This window comes from Lissotriton helveticus, chromosome 10, assembly GCF_964261635.1.
Source record: "Lissotriton helveticus chromosome 10, aLisHel1.1, whole genome shotgun sequence".
Lineage (NCBI taxonomy): Eukaryota > Metazoa > Chordata > Amphibia > Caudata > Salamandridae > Lissotriton > Lissotriton helveticus.
The window spans coordinates 782206397-782223364 of record NC_136071.1 but is presented as its reverse complement, the minus strand read 5'-3'; the positions used below and the strand labels follow the sequence as shown (position 1 = coordinate 782223364).

The 16968-nt window shown below is 44.0% G+C and overlaps 1 protein-coding gene across 8 annotated transcripts in view; it reads right to left on the bottom strand.

Moving 5' to 3' along the window:
- The window catches only part of ARHGAP12 (Rho GTPase activating protein 12), a 399139-nt gene that overhangs the window by 351367 nt on the left and 30804 nt on the right, over nucleotides 1-16968 (bottom strand). The window lies entirely within an intron of this gene.

The following is a 16968-nucleotide window of genomic DNA, read 5'->3' as shown; positions in this document are numbered from 1 at the left end:
TAAGATCTCGGTTTCACACCTCTGCTGCTTCCCAACTGAGTAGGTCTACTCCAGCATGTGCAGATCTGCATCCCCTTTCTTCAGCATGCTTATCCCCTACCATACAAGCCTGCATCACTCTCAAGCTTCAGGTTTCTGTACTGCTCAAATGCATCTGCTTAAGCATGAGAGTGTCTCTATAACATAGACCTGCATCTTCACCACACACTGCAGCCCCCCTGCGTCAGCCGCCTGTTCTCACATTGAGCATTCTTCTACAAGCTCTTAACGCTGCAACACTGATTCTCCACCATTGTCCATGCTGCTTCTTCTTGTTTTGCAGTTTCGTCTGGGCTCCAACACTCACCTCACAGTGGCAGTGCTGGTCAGTGATACTTGAGAACCCAGAAAGTCTGGATCTGGTTGAGTTCCATGGCAGGAATAGTGGTAGTGGGGAGAGGTGCTCTTCTGACCAGCACATGGGTAAGTGCTTGGGTTAGGTGTGACTGATACAGCCACGGTGCACCTCACGGACTCTGCTCTTTCATGCTCCTGTATCACCTGGGTCTTTTCCTTAATTGTCTGTAGTGTACCAAATGTTCTCTAGGGTGGCAACTCGAGGGCGGCAGGAGAGATACAAAGAGTGGGAAGGCGAAATTCAAGGTTGAGCATGCACTCACACATTGCTACTTTACGTTTTTTGTGGATTTTGCCCATCAGAGCAGCAAGGAAAGGTGGTGGTGGTCGTCAGTTGCATGCTGCTAGGCTCTGCTTGAGAGTAGCCGCCCACAGTAACAGCAAAGGGAAAAGGTGGTACGGTCACCTTTAGGCTGTTGGAGTTCACCACCCCTTGCCTACATTCAGAGTCACGTCGTGGCAATGTGAGCCACATCTGCCGCCCAAGCCACACGCAATTTAAGGGGATCTTCGTCTTCTTCATCTCACAGCACTGCATCGCCATCTTGAAACCCTTCGCCCAAGACTTTGCTTCCAACCCTTTACAGACTGCAATAGCCCTTGTGTCACAGTGCGTTACACAGGGTGTGAGAGTAGAAGGGATGAGTGAGAGAGGGAAGGAAGCATCAGGGAGTGAGATAAGAGCATCTTCTAGGGGTTGGAGGAGCAGAGGAATAAAGAAACACATGGAGTGCTTAAAGTCAAAGAATTAAGTAGTTCCTGAATTCATGCTACATCACCAATGGGAGGTTATACCACAGCCAAGCAAAACTTAAAGAACTATGCTCCAGGGAAGGGACAAACACAGAAGAGAGGAAGGCCAACAATAAAAAGGAGGGAACGGAGATCAACCTGAAAGCCATCTGATCAAGAGCAAGGGTTGACTGTCGCAGACAGCATTCTGACCAATACTCGACAGACAGCTGGAGCAGTCTATAGCAAGACAAAAGGGGATGATGGACGGAGCATTTGAACAAATCAAACACTCACCCCCAGTCACCTGATCTGGGTTTAATCCATCACCATTCTTTAGTTCACTCAGCCACCCCAGTTCAGACATGGCTATATGCAAATCAGTCTGACCCTGTGCCTCATGGGAACAGTTCAGCCCAAACTGCCAAGCCATGTCTTCCCTGGACCGGAAACAAGCAGTCTATAGCAAGACCTCAAAAAGTGTCGAATCAGAACGCTACTCACAAATCGGAGGTAGAAATGAAGAGGTTTAATTGATTACCTAGAGAGATTATAGTTGCACTGAGCAGTCTGTGTCCACTGAGCAATATAGGATTCACAATAAAAGAGTGAAAAAGAAAGCTAATTAACTTAGTGCTGGACATTGTGAGAAGAGGGTCATCTACTTACAAATCAAAGAGACCAGATGTGATTGGTATGGCAGAATACAGTCTCTCTGGAGCTGAAGACTCCCAGGAACCTAAAGAAGGAAATAGTGTTACACTGCTACTGAGGCATTTACATACACAATGAAGTGTTTCTGGCCTATTGAGTAAATTAAATTCATAATTCGGCACATAATCCATCAACTCTATGTAAAGATTATATGCCAGAGGAGAGGAGAAGAATCCTTGGAATAAACCATGCAACATTAGTTAGAGTTTTGGGTGGCATGGTGGAATGGAAAGGAGGATCAGTCAAAGGTAATTTCTATATCGCTTTTGGAAGGAAATCGCTAACCGGCCCATTCACGAAGTCCAAAGGGGAGAGAAGAATAGAAATCAATCTCTCCTAGTAGATCATGGGTAATGGCTGTATGAGGTTCAGACATACCAATCCAGCAGTCATACAGAGAAGAGCAGGCACGTCAGTTGATAACCAACTTCTGAAGAGCAACAGGTTAGATAGTGCGGCCTGGCAGAAACCAACATTGGTATTTCCACAAGAGGTCATGCTAGTTGGTATGGAGTCAAATAAAACTATCTTCGATTGCTCCATTACTTTTTAAATATTGGGAAGACTTGTGACTGATAGGGCAACATTCAAATCTGTACTATCCAGTCGATTAGACATGGTTATCACAATCCGCATCATGACGTTTGTGATAATGATGAATTGCTTCTTAGTGTGAACAGAACTGTTCAAAAGGACTGCTTCTATACTACAATCCTTCCAATAACTTGTGGCTTTTAAATTGTTCCCCTGTGAAGAACCAGCGGTTTGCCCAATAAAAGAACTACATAAGAAAGTGGTGTCAACAGTTTTACAAAAATATAGAAGAAACAATGGTTTACAAATATGCTTGTACACGCAGATCAGATAAATATTCTTCGCACAAGAATAACTTAGGTTCTTGATTGCGGGTAGAACCGACACGTAATTAGACATTACTCAACACAACTGCGGATTTAAAATAAAAGCATGGCAGCCCTAGAGTCTCTTTCCAAAACAAGCAATATCTTAGTAAAGTCATGGGTCCTGAGTTTGTGGTTATTCTTTCACAAATACCAAATTCAGAGGTTGCAAAATAAACTGATGAAAGCAGAATGCCTAAACACAAAAAAAGACTTTTTGGTGATTGGAATTTAACCTACTACTACAGTACGAGGCAACTCTACAGCGCATGGAATGAAGTTCCTAGAAATAGGTTTAAAGCTGTAGAGGACGAAACCAGCATGTTACCTTTTTCAGAACCATTGAAAACGAACACCGGGCAGGAACCAATACATACAGAAGACCCTCGTTCTGTGCAATCCCACAATCATCCATCCAACCTGCTGATATATTTGTCAACAAAAGCCACTCAGATGATGGACGGAATGCAGAGCAAATCAAAAATGTACCCCCAGTCATTAGATTTGGGTTAAATCCAGTTCTTTTGCTTACCATGCCACCCCAGTTTAGACCCAGCCATATGCAAATCAGTCGCCACCCTGTGCCTCATGGGAACAGTCCAGCCCGAACTGCCAAGCCTGGGCCTCCCTGGACAGGAAACAAGCTTCAAGGGACCGGCTTCGGAGCATCAACCCCTTTCATCAGCCAGGTTAGCCTGAATCCAGTGGCAAAATGAGCAAGGGACTCTCGTCTGGGCATACCTTAGGGCGAACAAAGCAAACGCAAGGAGATGTACGGAGATTTGTCAGCCACATGCTCTGCTTCACCGCTAGAGAGGGGTTTTTCTTGCAAAAGTGATATTCATTTAGCGTACTAAATTTTTTATTATGGGCATAACGTTCTTTGAGTTCTCTGATGACAGGTAGGTTTGTCACTCAAAACATAGCTCATCGGAGGGGAGCCCTGACTGACATGTTTTAAAAAAAGGAGAATATTATAATAATAATAATAATAAATATATCTATATATCTATATCTTTTTTTTTTTTTTTTTTACACATTTGAATTAATATTCACAACAATAAAAGAGATTGCTCTTTTAAAGAGGGGCTGTTTCCTTGCTGTGCAGCAGAGCTTGTTACGGACAATTCTGTTAGCAGTTTGGAAGGATTCTGCTGTTTCCGACAAGTGTTTGCTCACCAGGAATCACAGTTCAATTACAATTGGGTACTGTGCACATTTGGCCCCGGCATGCCAAGCGTCCTCGGGCAGTTGACAACCCAACTGCCAATAGCGGCCTTTAAGGTGGCCAATCTGCAAATCATTCAGATGCTCCTGTCTCCTATGGTGCACCTTTGTACCCCACAGCCCTGCAAGGGGCTCTAGTAGGACTGCACCTGAAGGGCCCTCCTTCAGCACCAAATGACACCTTGGACATATTCCAGGGCCCTTACTGATGCTATTTCAGACTTTCACCACATGCTACTCCCTTTTGTGCCAACGCCAATGATGACTCCCTACAAGGACGCTGGTCACTGTCAAGATGTTGCGAGTAGCGTAGAGAGTCTAGACTAACCAGGGTCACTAGTTCAATGTGGCTCACCGGATCCACAGTCTCCCCCTCCTTTGCGTACTCCTGTGTCAAGTGCATTTGTGGACTAGTCCAGATCGTGAGGGTTCCGACTAGACACCCAACTACCTAGTGTGAAGAGCTGCTGTAGTGACAGTCGAAAAGTCTCAATGCCAACTCAGTAGCATGCTTGCCTCCGTACCAGTTCTTCAGCATTGTAGCCCACAAAGTGCCATGATGAGAATTTTGGATGGTGGATGCCACTGATTTACCCAATGATTGTGCTCTCACAAATTAATGTATATTCTGCATTGAGCAAGACATCAATCGAGCCCAATCAAAGAGGTCGAAATATCTAGGCATTGGATATAAACAGCGCCCTGAAGAGCAGCTGCTACCATGGTGGTTCACTTTGGAATAGATTTTTGGGATTTTGGCAACTGATGTTTCAATCTATTTCTTGTTAAAGACATGGTGCAATCATACGGGACAACATTACGTGTTATTCATTTTCAAAAGAAGAGACTTAAAAAGAACAGACTGACTAAAATACTAAAACAGATATTGAACTGAAAAGGTTGTCAAACCGTCAAGGAGTGAGGCCATATAGTGTGCAATTGTATGAGATTAATGTTTGTTTCTGTAAGTGTTCACCTTTGCTTAAAGCTTGACATGCAATTGTCTGCATGTTTTTAAAGTTGATAACCATGGTCAAGCAATGTGTTAGCAAAGATGTATAAATGAATTTGGTTCAACTCAAAACTTTGACGTGTGCGAGTATTGTTAACATAAATAATTCTGTTATAAATCCTTAACTAGTGAGGGTCATTTTTTTTAACACACACTGCATACACCAGCCCCAGACCAGATTTTGGTCTCTAGCCCTAAACAGTTGATGGCCTGCTCTGTGCCAATTTTGGAATACGAGATTACAAAAGTGCAACCAGTGAGTATGCAACAAAAGATTAACCCTCTGCCTCAATGTCAGAACTATCAGAGTCTAGAGACCTTATTTTAATCAGACTTGGATGAAGTTTAGGATATTGAAAATGTTCCCCATGAAAGGGACAATGATGATGAGATTTAACAACGTGCTTCTCCCTCAGTATTCTGGTGGCAAGCTATACATGGATTCACAGAATGCGAGTGAGCTATATACATCTCTAGAGACCTAGCTGGACTTGCCACCTGGCCAATCTGTGAAAGAAAGTGCCGCTTTCGCAGTAGTTGTGAAAAGGGCAAGATTTACAGTTGACCACTGTTTAAATGAAGGCAAATGAGAACTTGTATCCAGGTCCCATCTTGCAAGTCTTTACTGCTATTCAGCGAGGTCCTCAAGGACACGTGGTATAAACTATGTGGTTACCCTCCAGTCAACTGACCTGCTGCAAGGCGACTCAGACCATCCACCTCCCCACCCCCAGTGATCCCAAGTTTCTGACCAGGCATCCTACACCTGAAAGTCTGGTGGTGGTACAGATGTCAACAAGTAAAGTCACTCTCAAAGCCTTTCCGACCAACCGTCAGAATAGCGAGTCAAAACGGATTGATGACTTCAGAAAAATTATATTCTACTTGGCAACTTTAGCTATATGATCCGCAAACTAAGTGCACCATCTGGGTAGATATACCCATGCTTTAGGAGACAGGATAGGTGAGATACTGCTAGGTGTGCTGGAAGACCTCAGATCCTCACTTGCTAAAACAATCAATACATGATATCCAGGACATTGCGAAGTTAGTCTTGCGTGCTGGTTTAGACACAATAAACTGTTTTGGCGCAGCTATTGGCATGTGTTGCATGCTTAGAAGGCACACCTCAATGAGATCAACTGGGTTTTCAGAAGATGTACAGGCATTCTTGATGGACATGCCCTTTGATGACTCCAGATTGTTTGGAGACCAGGCTGATTCTACGTTCAAACAATTTAAGGACACTCAAGACACAGAAGACTCCATGGGACTCCTACCTCCCACCAAGCAGTTCCACCAATAGTGTATAAAATGTAGGGGTTATGTCATACCTTACAGATGCCAGTCCTCCCAACCTGTGCAGCAACAACAGAACATGTCCTTTCTAGGAAGAAGTTGTGGAGGCAGCCTAGGGGTTTGCACCAGCTGGGACACCTCTCGTCTATCACTTCCTCCCCATTCTACAGCAGCTACCAAGCCACTTTAACTTGCTCTTACATGCCCACACTCATGTTTCTGCTATGCCTCATGTCTATACTGTATCTCCACCCAAAGAATGCTTTTTTGAGGAAGGACAAATTCAAAAATCTCACTCCGACACAGATTATTTCTGCTTTTGGATCCAGAACGCTGATGGTGTCCATGGACTGGCAGACGATGTATTTTCAGATACGCTTGCTCTAGTCTCAGCAGCATGGTCTGGGTTGATGGTGGGATCGGAACACATCCAATTTGTTGCACTTCCCTATGGCCATATGTTTCATTGTGAGCCACCTCCAGAAGACGGCTGAACTCCTGACATCTTAGAGGTTTGCATCAATGAACCAGAGTCCCACCTGAGCCTTATGCATATTATTTCCTTGATTGGGACTGTCCCACACATGGTGGCATTTAAGGCCTTTCCACCGCCACAGTGAGTCCCTGGATATTCAGGATATGATGTGGATGTTTCAATCACAATCTTAGGTCTCAGATAGGACAGCTCAGATGCTTCCTAGCCCTGAGCAGCCTCCTAGTCCCGAAAGCCAGATAGCGTATATGGAAACTGCAGTGGAACCTCAGGCTTCAGTGGGCTAGGTATGAGGGCTCCTTCTCTGACTCCATCTACATCTCTTGAGACAGCTCAGGATCTTCTGTGGTGGCAGACAAAAACTAACTTCTCCTGCAGCAAACCACTCTCCCTTCCCCTCCCATACTTCACAGTTGTGACAAGGGCACTGCTAGGTTGGGCTGGTCCTAAATGCATTCCAACCATATATAAAAAGGTGTAGGTCATCACGAACAACACGACTGAAATATGGTACTGCAAAAAGCAGGCCATAGAGGGGTCCTGGATCCTGTACCACGACTGTCTAGCAGGATCTCTGAATACCTGGGAACACTAGCTGAGCAGGAGTCAGCTGAAGATGGAATGCACCATTGCAGTGCACATCATTTGGACAGTGTAAAACAATTAAACCTGATTTCCCACACCCCGAGGAGCTCTGGACACTGGAAAAGCACGCTCTAATCCCATTTTCCCTTTTATATACTTTGAAAACTAAGTTCCTTTATGGAAGAAAAACACTTCAAATAACTTCACCTGGAGAAGTCGAATCTGGCAGCAAGAAACCTTAAAATAAATTTCAAGCCAGATAAAACTAGCATCACAAAATGACAAATTTTCAAAGATAGTTAGGAAGTCTAAAGAATCTGACACTTTTCTTTGACATACACTAGCCCTTCCTATTATTTCCAAATTTAGACTGCTGCTTAACTCTGGTAAAAGCGCGCTGCATTTGGATACAAAAGCTTGCTGCGTTTGGATACAAAGACTTATCTAGTTCACAGACTGTGTCAAAAGCTACAGTAAGTATTTGGTTAGGGTGAAAAAGTTGCATAAACCCACAAACCTTCAAGGCGAGTTGACATGGTAACATCAAAAGTGCAACCATATTTATAAAAGGCTAAAGGAAAAAAAATGAGAGTCCAGCCATACTATTTAGTATACTTTGAACACTCCTTTTGGCCAAGTCATAACATTATGTGTGAAGGTTACCTTCACAGTAAACAAATGCTAGATTTAGCCAGAGTTTTACTTGTGATCTGGGTCCAAGTTGATCTTGGAGTAGTTTGGATGTGAGGTTCAGGGAAGGTGGATAGGTTTCGTAGTTGAAGTCAATTGATACTATATGTTGCTCTGTCTGGGGGCTTCAATTCTCAGTCACATAACTGAACAAAACGTGTTAAAGAAATATTCTGAAAATGATACTTCAGCTTTATGACCAAGTGCAGAGTATTCCAGATCTTTGGGCCCTGTTCTCCTAGCACTTTGTAACCATTGTCTTAGACTTTTGGTCTTTACCAACAGGCATTCTGAGCCTTAGTTGACAAGAGATTAATGTTGAATAAAAAGTGGCCAGCTTCTACTTGTATCCTAAAATCTTTTCCAGAACACAGTCTGTATGGAACAACAAACATGGTCTTTGCTACTACCGGAGTTAGTTAAGCACTTTTATGAAAGACTAGCAGCCCGTCCCGGCGTTGTCCGGGGATGAACTATAGCAGCATTTGAAAGTGGGTAATGCTGACGTTTAAATGGCTGAAGTGGCACAATAGTTATGCATCTATAAGGGATTTTTATGCGTTGTTTAACATTGATCTTGCACGTCGTCTTTTACCTGTCTTGTGAAGTTGGTAATTTCTGTGCAATTGGTTTGTCCGCTTGTGCATGCAGTGTTAGGAAGATCGTTCGTGATATGTGCCTCCTCAGCTGTAACGTTTTTGATGATCCTTCGTGATATGTGCGTCATCAGCGGTAACGCTTGCAGCTTGTGGGTGCTGTGGAGTGGGTTGGTTATAGAATCCCCAAGAGCGTTCTGTCCGACGTTAATCCGTGTACTCTGACAGTGCAGTACGTGGCAGCGTGCTTGCGAGGGCTGCGCGTGTGTGATCCCCACTGATAGGCTGACTGCCTTGAGGCCCCGCCTGAGCACCGGACTAAATTGAAATTGTTAAGTGTGTGAAATGCCGCCTGAATGCGAAGCACCGTGAATGCGGCTCCCCGCTGGTAGGCTGACTGCCTTGAGGCCCCGCCTGAGCCCCAGACTAAATTGAAATCGTTAAGTGTGTGAAATGCCGCCTGAATGCGAAGCTCCGTGAATGCGGCGCACATGGTTGTAAATGCGAAGCTCCGTGAATGCGGCGCACATTGGTGTTTGGCGACGCCCCTGTCAGAACGGTTAGGCCCAAAAGCGAGTACTGTGAAGGTTAGCAGTAATGCTGCGTGAATGGCGCGCCCCGTGAATGGCGCGCCCATTTTTTCTTTGGGCCAGGCCCCTCCGACAATGCCGACGCCCACAAGGGACTACTTTACCCCTAAGGTTCTTTTACCTTCGTAATGTATATGGTGGGCAGATGTACAGCCTATGTCCATCTGCTGCAACTGCCCTTTCCAATGCTGTATTGGGTGTTGTGATTGGTGCTGTACTTCTTGAGCTTACCCGCCTCAAAGGTTTCGGCTCTCTCTTTATAATAGTAGTATAGATATAGATTTGATGTAGTGAGTTTCTTCCAATTGAGACCCAATTTTGCTCCTTGGTTTTGCATTCTTCATTGGCTGACTATGACAAAATGTATTTCCATGCAGTCTGATGACGTTTTTACGATCAAATTCTGTAGTTTACAAAGGACAGTGGCAAACGCACAACCTTCATAGTCAAAGGCAAGAAACTATGATCATTAATACCTAAAAAAAACATGGGGGCACACAAAACTTATTTTTACTTATAAATCAAAAAGGTATATTAATTCCTATTAAGGATAAGGCTTGAAGCATTGATGGACCTCAGCTATCACGGAGGTGGAGGAAGGGGTCAGACACTTAGCTGCCTGAGTCTTATTATGGGATCCCTCAACAAGATTCATGGCTGGATGAGCGTTTATGGTCTGCACTGCTTAAATGGATTTTTTAAATTGTCATACAGAAATTCTAGCAAGTTCCTTAGATCTAATTAAAAATCCCCTTCTACTATGTATATGTACAACTGGTCAGCTGTTAAGCCCCTTCTGTAAAAACAGTAACCTTGAATATGCACAAAAAGAACAGACTAGAGTTACAAATGTGACTGGTGAGAAATGAGAGTATATGGAGGCTAAAATACAAGTGCGGTTAAATGGAACCATGGGGAAAGAGTACAGAAGAATGCATACTCACGGAGGCTACCATGCAAGATATTTGGAACGAGGTTAAACAAGACATTCTCAAACTGGCTAAAAATATCTATTGAATGGCTAGCCAAAAGAGAAGCTCAAATTTTGAATCGCAACCAATTTGGAAATCTGTAGGTCAGCTTCATATTCAATCTGCTTTGATAACTAGATGGGACATGTTTGAATTTTAAAATAAAGAGTTCAGATTAAGGACCAACTTTTGGTGCCCTATGAAGGTCAGTTATATCAAACATTCATTGAAAAGCTTTTCAACTTGCAAGAGTTGGACAACAAGAGAAGCAACACTGTATCCGGTCAAGTTATATCTGCAGTGTAGCAAAAACAGGCTGTTGATTATACAGGGCCTGTAGATTTGCTACTATCCACAACAGCACCCTTAAGAGCCTCCCTGAACGCTGCCGCGAGACTCATTACTGGCTCAAGAAAATATTCGCATATAACCCCAGACTTAAAGTCTCTGAAATGGCTGCCTTTTGAAGCCAGAATACAACTAAAAATTGCAGTTATGACACACGCGGCCGTGCACCACAATGCACCCAACTACCTCGCTCAAAAGTTATCTATATCAGGAGGTTCTAGAGCCAACAGAAGTACAAAAAATCTACTCATGAAACCTTCTAGATTTCGGAAAGAGAAAACATACAAGCGCTCCTTCTCAGGAATGGCTCCCAGGATCTGGAATGCGCTCCCTCCTGAAACTAGGCTTATCTCCTCCACTGCACTCTTCAAGAAAGAGGTGAAAACCATCCTTCTGGCCAAGATCTCCTGAACCTAATAGGTGCTGGATCAGAGACTCTGCACTGCTTTGTATCACTGTTCACCTGTCCTTTGGCACTATATTTCTACCTGATGGGTACACTCCCACCCTACTCTCTTACTACAGACCAATATATGATACACTCTGTTTTACTGATTCGCTCTCCTGATACTACTTGTTTACCTGATTGTATATTGATATGTCCTATGTATGTTATTATTATTACTGTTGACCTGATTGTATATTGATATGTTCTATGTATGTTATTATTATCCTACCATGTTAGCGACTATTATACTGCTCCCATTCTCTCTGTTATTTCCTATTGCCCCTACCCTGTCCTTGTAAAGCGCTCTGATATCTGTAAGGATCTTGTTCGCGCTATATAAAACTTTGAATAAATAAATAAATAAATATGGTGGAGCCTTTCTAAAAAAGATTTACAGTTGAGTTTGTAAATCTTGATAACATAAACAAAGCCATAGCATCATTTAATAAAGTGCTTAGAAAGAACGGTATCCAATTTGAGATGGCGATAGACAATAGTGTGAAATTACAGTTGAATTGGCTCACTTCTATGAAGCGAGTGGTTCTGAACACAAATAGAGTCCACACACGAACTGTCCAGTGGAGTAAACGAAAACAATGAAAATGCACTGCCTGCAACAAGCTTTTTGAAGTGGTATGGAGTAGCACAATGTTTTTCAAGGAATAGTGTATTTGATTATGAGCTACCAGCATCTGATCACTTTCGGAATAAAGTAGGGCAAAAAGTCGGTTTCTAGCTAATTCCGAGGTTGATGGCAAAGAATGGAAAAACAAGTAGTGTGGGTGATGGTGGTAACATTGGTTTGAAGGTTAAAAAGTTAAGTATAACATGCCTTGTCAAGACAAACATAGTATGCAGCAGTGAAATTAGAACCGGAGGGTTGGGGGATTTAAGAACACCACTTGCAAATATAGTGCTGTAAGTGCAGAGCTCCTTCCACGCGGAGAAAAACCCAGCGTAGTATGTGTTAGCGAGCAAACTAACTTGGAACATTCAGTGTGCCACACTGTTACAAAGAAAAGAATAAAAGGACTATTAAGTAGGGCCTAACTTCAACTATTTCTAATCACGTATCAAAGCCCTACAGAGTGACAACTGTACGGTACTTTGCTGGAAAAAACTCGACGCATCTCGGTCATTGGGTAGCCTTGGCTACTTCAAGTAACCTTGAGTTTCCATAGGCAGCCGTGCTTAGTGCTTCAGTCCTATTCAATGCCAGTCATCTCCACGACAAGTCATGGCTCGTCCCTCTGCAGCATTAGCCTTCCTGAACTGCAAGACCACCACCATACACCAGAGGACCACCTCTAAGCACTTCTTCCAAAACACACCAATGAGCTCAGAAAAGAAAAACCACTGGGTTTGCAAACATTGGGAGAAATAGGAGCTGCTTATAGGACCCTTTTCCAGAGCATTCTTCACACTGAAGTACTACTCTGCTAATACAATAATGGAACACTGCTGTGTAAAACAACATTAAACGTACCTATTTAATTTAATTTAATATTTCAGTACTTACAAAGCAATGTTAGAAAAGTTACATTTTGCAGGTGCTGTTAATGTTGTTTACACGGCAGTGTTCCATTATTGTACAATCTTAGTCTATTAGCACCTATCAAGGACACACCCTTAGTTCTCTTAGAAAATGTATTGTGCTACTTGTTCAATGTCTTTTGTAACGTGCAACACAACACCAGTTTCACACAGTACACACCTGGTACAGTTTCCCTAGAATTTTCAATAATAATGACATGCAAAGCCATTCAAACGCTACAAGTACGGTGGAGTGGAAAAGGAAAATAAAGCCTAAACTTAGGTTTCTTTCAGGTGCCCTGCCCAAAACCCCATCCAATATGCTAGCCTGCCCTATTTTAGGATCCTCTATTGTTAACTGGAGGTGCACAATCTCTCACCGACTACCACACTCCCATCTTAGTTCAAGTTCAAGAAGTCTTTATTCGATTAGTTCATCATAAAAGACATAAAAAATACAATATACATATAACAGTTAAAACCAGTATTAAATCATTGACAAGCTAATCAGCTTCTTGTGCAAATATACAAAACTCGTGTACAACCATACATCAACAGGTTACTGGAAACTAGGCAGTCACCATCTGATTATTTTTAATGAGCCTGCTTCGAAGCACCCAGGCCCACCCGAGGAATTTAGCAACCCCCACAACAATAAGGGGATCCAGGTTGGTTTTTAGCAATCTAGTTGCTTCCGCAGCCAATCTGGTTCCTAGCTGCCTACATACTGGTCTTAGCCATTTGGCTCTGGGGGCAGAGTATAAAGGGCACACATACAAAAAATGGTTCAGGCTTTCCCCAATACCTTGGCAATTAGGACATAAACCCGACCTTTCTGTTCCCCATTTTTTAGTGAATTCCCCTATGGGAAGTGAACCGCATCTGAATTGGAAAAATAGTTTGCGATCCAAGGGTTTAGTTATAGTGTCCCAATACCCCTCTAACTTGGGTGTGTCCTTGTGTACAATGAACAGTCCAGTAAGACTGCTCGGGTTCGTTTCCAAATACATATTGTGGGTCACCCTATCCCAATAGCATTTTTTAAGATCCTTTTTGGAGGGGAAATTGGCTGACTCAGGCGAGGACCACAGATCGCCATAACCCAAAGCTAATAAAGTAGTCTTAAGGTCCCTAAACCATCCAATATTTGAGGCACCAGAGCTGTTCTTAACCTCCAGGCATGCTTCAGCATAATGATGGAGTTCTGGCGTTGTCCACAAACGGCGCCAGAATGTTAAAGGACGGAGTCTTGCTTGATCCACCACCGAATGACACCCTAGGTCGTAAAGAAGGGGGGTTATTGGGGTTGACTGTGGCAGACCTGTGGACAATCTTAAGAATTTGTTTTGTGCAAATTTTAATGGATCCAAATTACTACCGCCCCATAGTTCCGCACCATACAGGATTGCTGAAAGAACTTTACCACCATAGATCTTAATAAGCGGAGACATTGGCCTCGTAAAAGACCCTTTATGTTCTTTAATCAGTGCTCTGCCCAGCTGTTGATGTTTCATGGTCATGAGCTCAATCTGGTGGGTCCAACTCAAGGTGTCGCTGAAAGTGACACCCAGGTAGGTGAAATGCTTTGTTTGTTCCAGGGGGGTATCCCCCATGGAAACCCTGGCATTTGTTTACGCCCCCTTAAGACCATAAATTTGGTCTTGGAGACGTTCACCTCCAGCTCATGATCGCTGCAGAAACTCTCGAACCTTGACAGTGCGCTCTGCAACCCCTGTCTGGTTCGTGAAATCAGGAGAGTATCATCAGCGAACATGAGCAGGGGGATTCTCATGCCAGCCAAACTTGGGGCATCCGTGGGAAAGTTGTCGTAGTACTTGGTAACTCTATTAATATATAGAGAAAACAAGGTGGGTGCCAGAACACAACCTTGCCTGACACCTTTGGCCACTGGAAAGTTCTCTGTCACCTCACCCGGTTTACCCCATCGCACAAATGCAAATGTCTGTGCGTGAAGGTTCGCTATAAGACGCACCAAAATGGGAGGCATGCCCATATCTAATAGGCAATTCCAAAGCCCAGCCCTCGGGACAAGGTCGAACGCAGACCGAAGGTCCACGAAGGCCGCATATAGGTTGCCTTTGCCCAAGGTGACCATCTTCCAATACAGAAGCATGAAGCGAAACGCCTGATCCAGGGTACTCACATGGGGTCTGAACCCAGCTTGGAGAGGAGTAAGAATGTTAAATTCCTCTATCCAAGCCTGGACCCTTGACAAAACCAGACGGGTTATGATCTTCTGGACTGCGTCAATCAGACTGATCGGCCGGTAGTTTGAAGGAACCGACCGATCACCCTTCTTAAAGATAGGCAGTATTTCGGCGCCTGCCCAAGAGTCAGGAACCCTGGCACCCATAACCAGCGCATTTATCAAACGCACTAGGTACGGTACCCATAAGTCTTGATCTTGTTGGAAAAGGTCCGCCGGAATACAGTCCGGACCGGGCGCTTTACCCCTGGGGATGGCATTCAGGACTGATTCTACTTCTTTGGCCGAGAACACAAGTGTATCAATAGTAATTGGCCATCTAATGGAATCTTGCGTAATGCCGTGACAACTAAATTGTTCCTCAAAATAAGACACCCATTTCTGTTGTTCAATGGATGCAGGACTTGGGCGGTCATCCTGAGACTGACCCCACCTAAGGAGGTGCCAGAACTGTTGTAGGTTCCTAGAGCCACAGGCCTCGGCTAATAAGCTCCAGCGCTCGTCGTCCCATGCAGCTTTAGCCCGACGTTTGGCTACATTATACGCCTTCCTACTAGTTTTTATTAGGGCTGGGTTCTTTAATTTTAAGGCCTTAAACAAAGACGACTGGGACTCTCGACAAGCTTCATTGAACCAGTTTGCGGGTTTCTTAACCTTCCCCCTACCATTGTTAACAACGAATTTAACAAACAGAGTTTTTAGGGATAGAAACAAGCTAGCGTGAATGTCTGTGATTTTTGAGATCGTCATTTCCTGGTTTTCACACTTATCAATTTCCATTAAGGAGTTTGATACCAGGGTTCTGATCTTTACGCGTGCTTCCACATCAACAGAAACCTTTGGCCAGCGCACCCTCCTCATGTCATTTGATAGTACCACGGCATCTTGTACAGGATAAGGCTGACGTTCGATCGGCCCTGCAAAGCTAAAGTCCTTCAGTTCCGCTATGAGTGGTTCATGGTCACTTTCTGGTCAGGGCTTCACTATCATGTCCAGAACTAAGTGCCACATTTTAATGTCAACTAGGATATAATCAATGCGACTGCTATGTCTGCCATTGAAAAAAAGTGTAGTTACCCATCCTGTCTGAGCTTACGCGTCCATTTAGGGCACGCAGCCCCCAGTTTAGGCAGAGACCTTTAGTAAATGTGGCTGCTTGGGACCACTTAGTGATCGGGGGTAGCTCGAGTTGGGGAATCCCCCAGGTTAGATCCTCTGCCTCGGTTAATAACCCATCCTCATTACCTAAGGGTTCAAAACAGGTATTGAAATCACCCATGACAACCACATGACCAGTTATTGAGTGGCACCCAGGAAGTCATCCAAGCAAGTGAGGGTGGTCGACACTCTGCCACCCGCAATACCTCTTGCATATACATTGATCAACAGTATGTTCAGCCCACTATTTGTTTTCATACTAATTATCAATATATCGGGGCAGTCAATAGGAACTTCCTTAACAGAAACACCTGCAACCTGGCGAACCCAAATAGTGAGACCTCCCATGGCCCTTCCTCTTTGGCCTCTAACTGCTAGTTTGTTAAAGTTCAGGAAGCCTGGAAAATAAACTGATTGGGTCGCCCAGGTCTCCTGAAACGACCAAACATCCCCTTGTCGAATAAAATCAGCCCAATCAGGAATACAAATACAAGAATCAATTCCTGCAACGTTCCAACAACCCATGGTGGTGCCCTTTTCACATTCTTGATCACACATTTTTGAAACAGCAATTGGGTAGGGTTCATTAGACCGAAGAGAGGATTCTACATGGCCCGATGCATCTATAACCTGATCTTCCATTAGCAGACACAATGACCCAGCCTGGGCAGTAGACCCAGGGCTTGCGCCTACACTGATAACTTCAATGGAAGACAGGGGGGGGTGGGTACCAAAGCTGGTATATCTGGCTCTCCTCTATAAACACTACAACCCTCCCAAAATTGAAGAAATTGGTCTTCCGGACTTTCGGCGACATTTGAGAGGATACCCAGGACATCACCCCCCCTCAAACACTCAGTGTTAGGTTCATCAACCCTTGTCGACAGTGCTGGTCAATCATTAGTCGACAACCATGATAGAGGATCATATAGATTTCTCAGAGGAATATTCCAAAGCTCTTTAGGCTGGGTAAACCTATTGGGATAGAGGTGTGCTGGGAAGAGACTTGGGGGCTGTTGTATCTGTGTAAAGGCAGGTGTTGTAGGAACA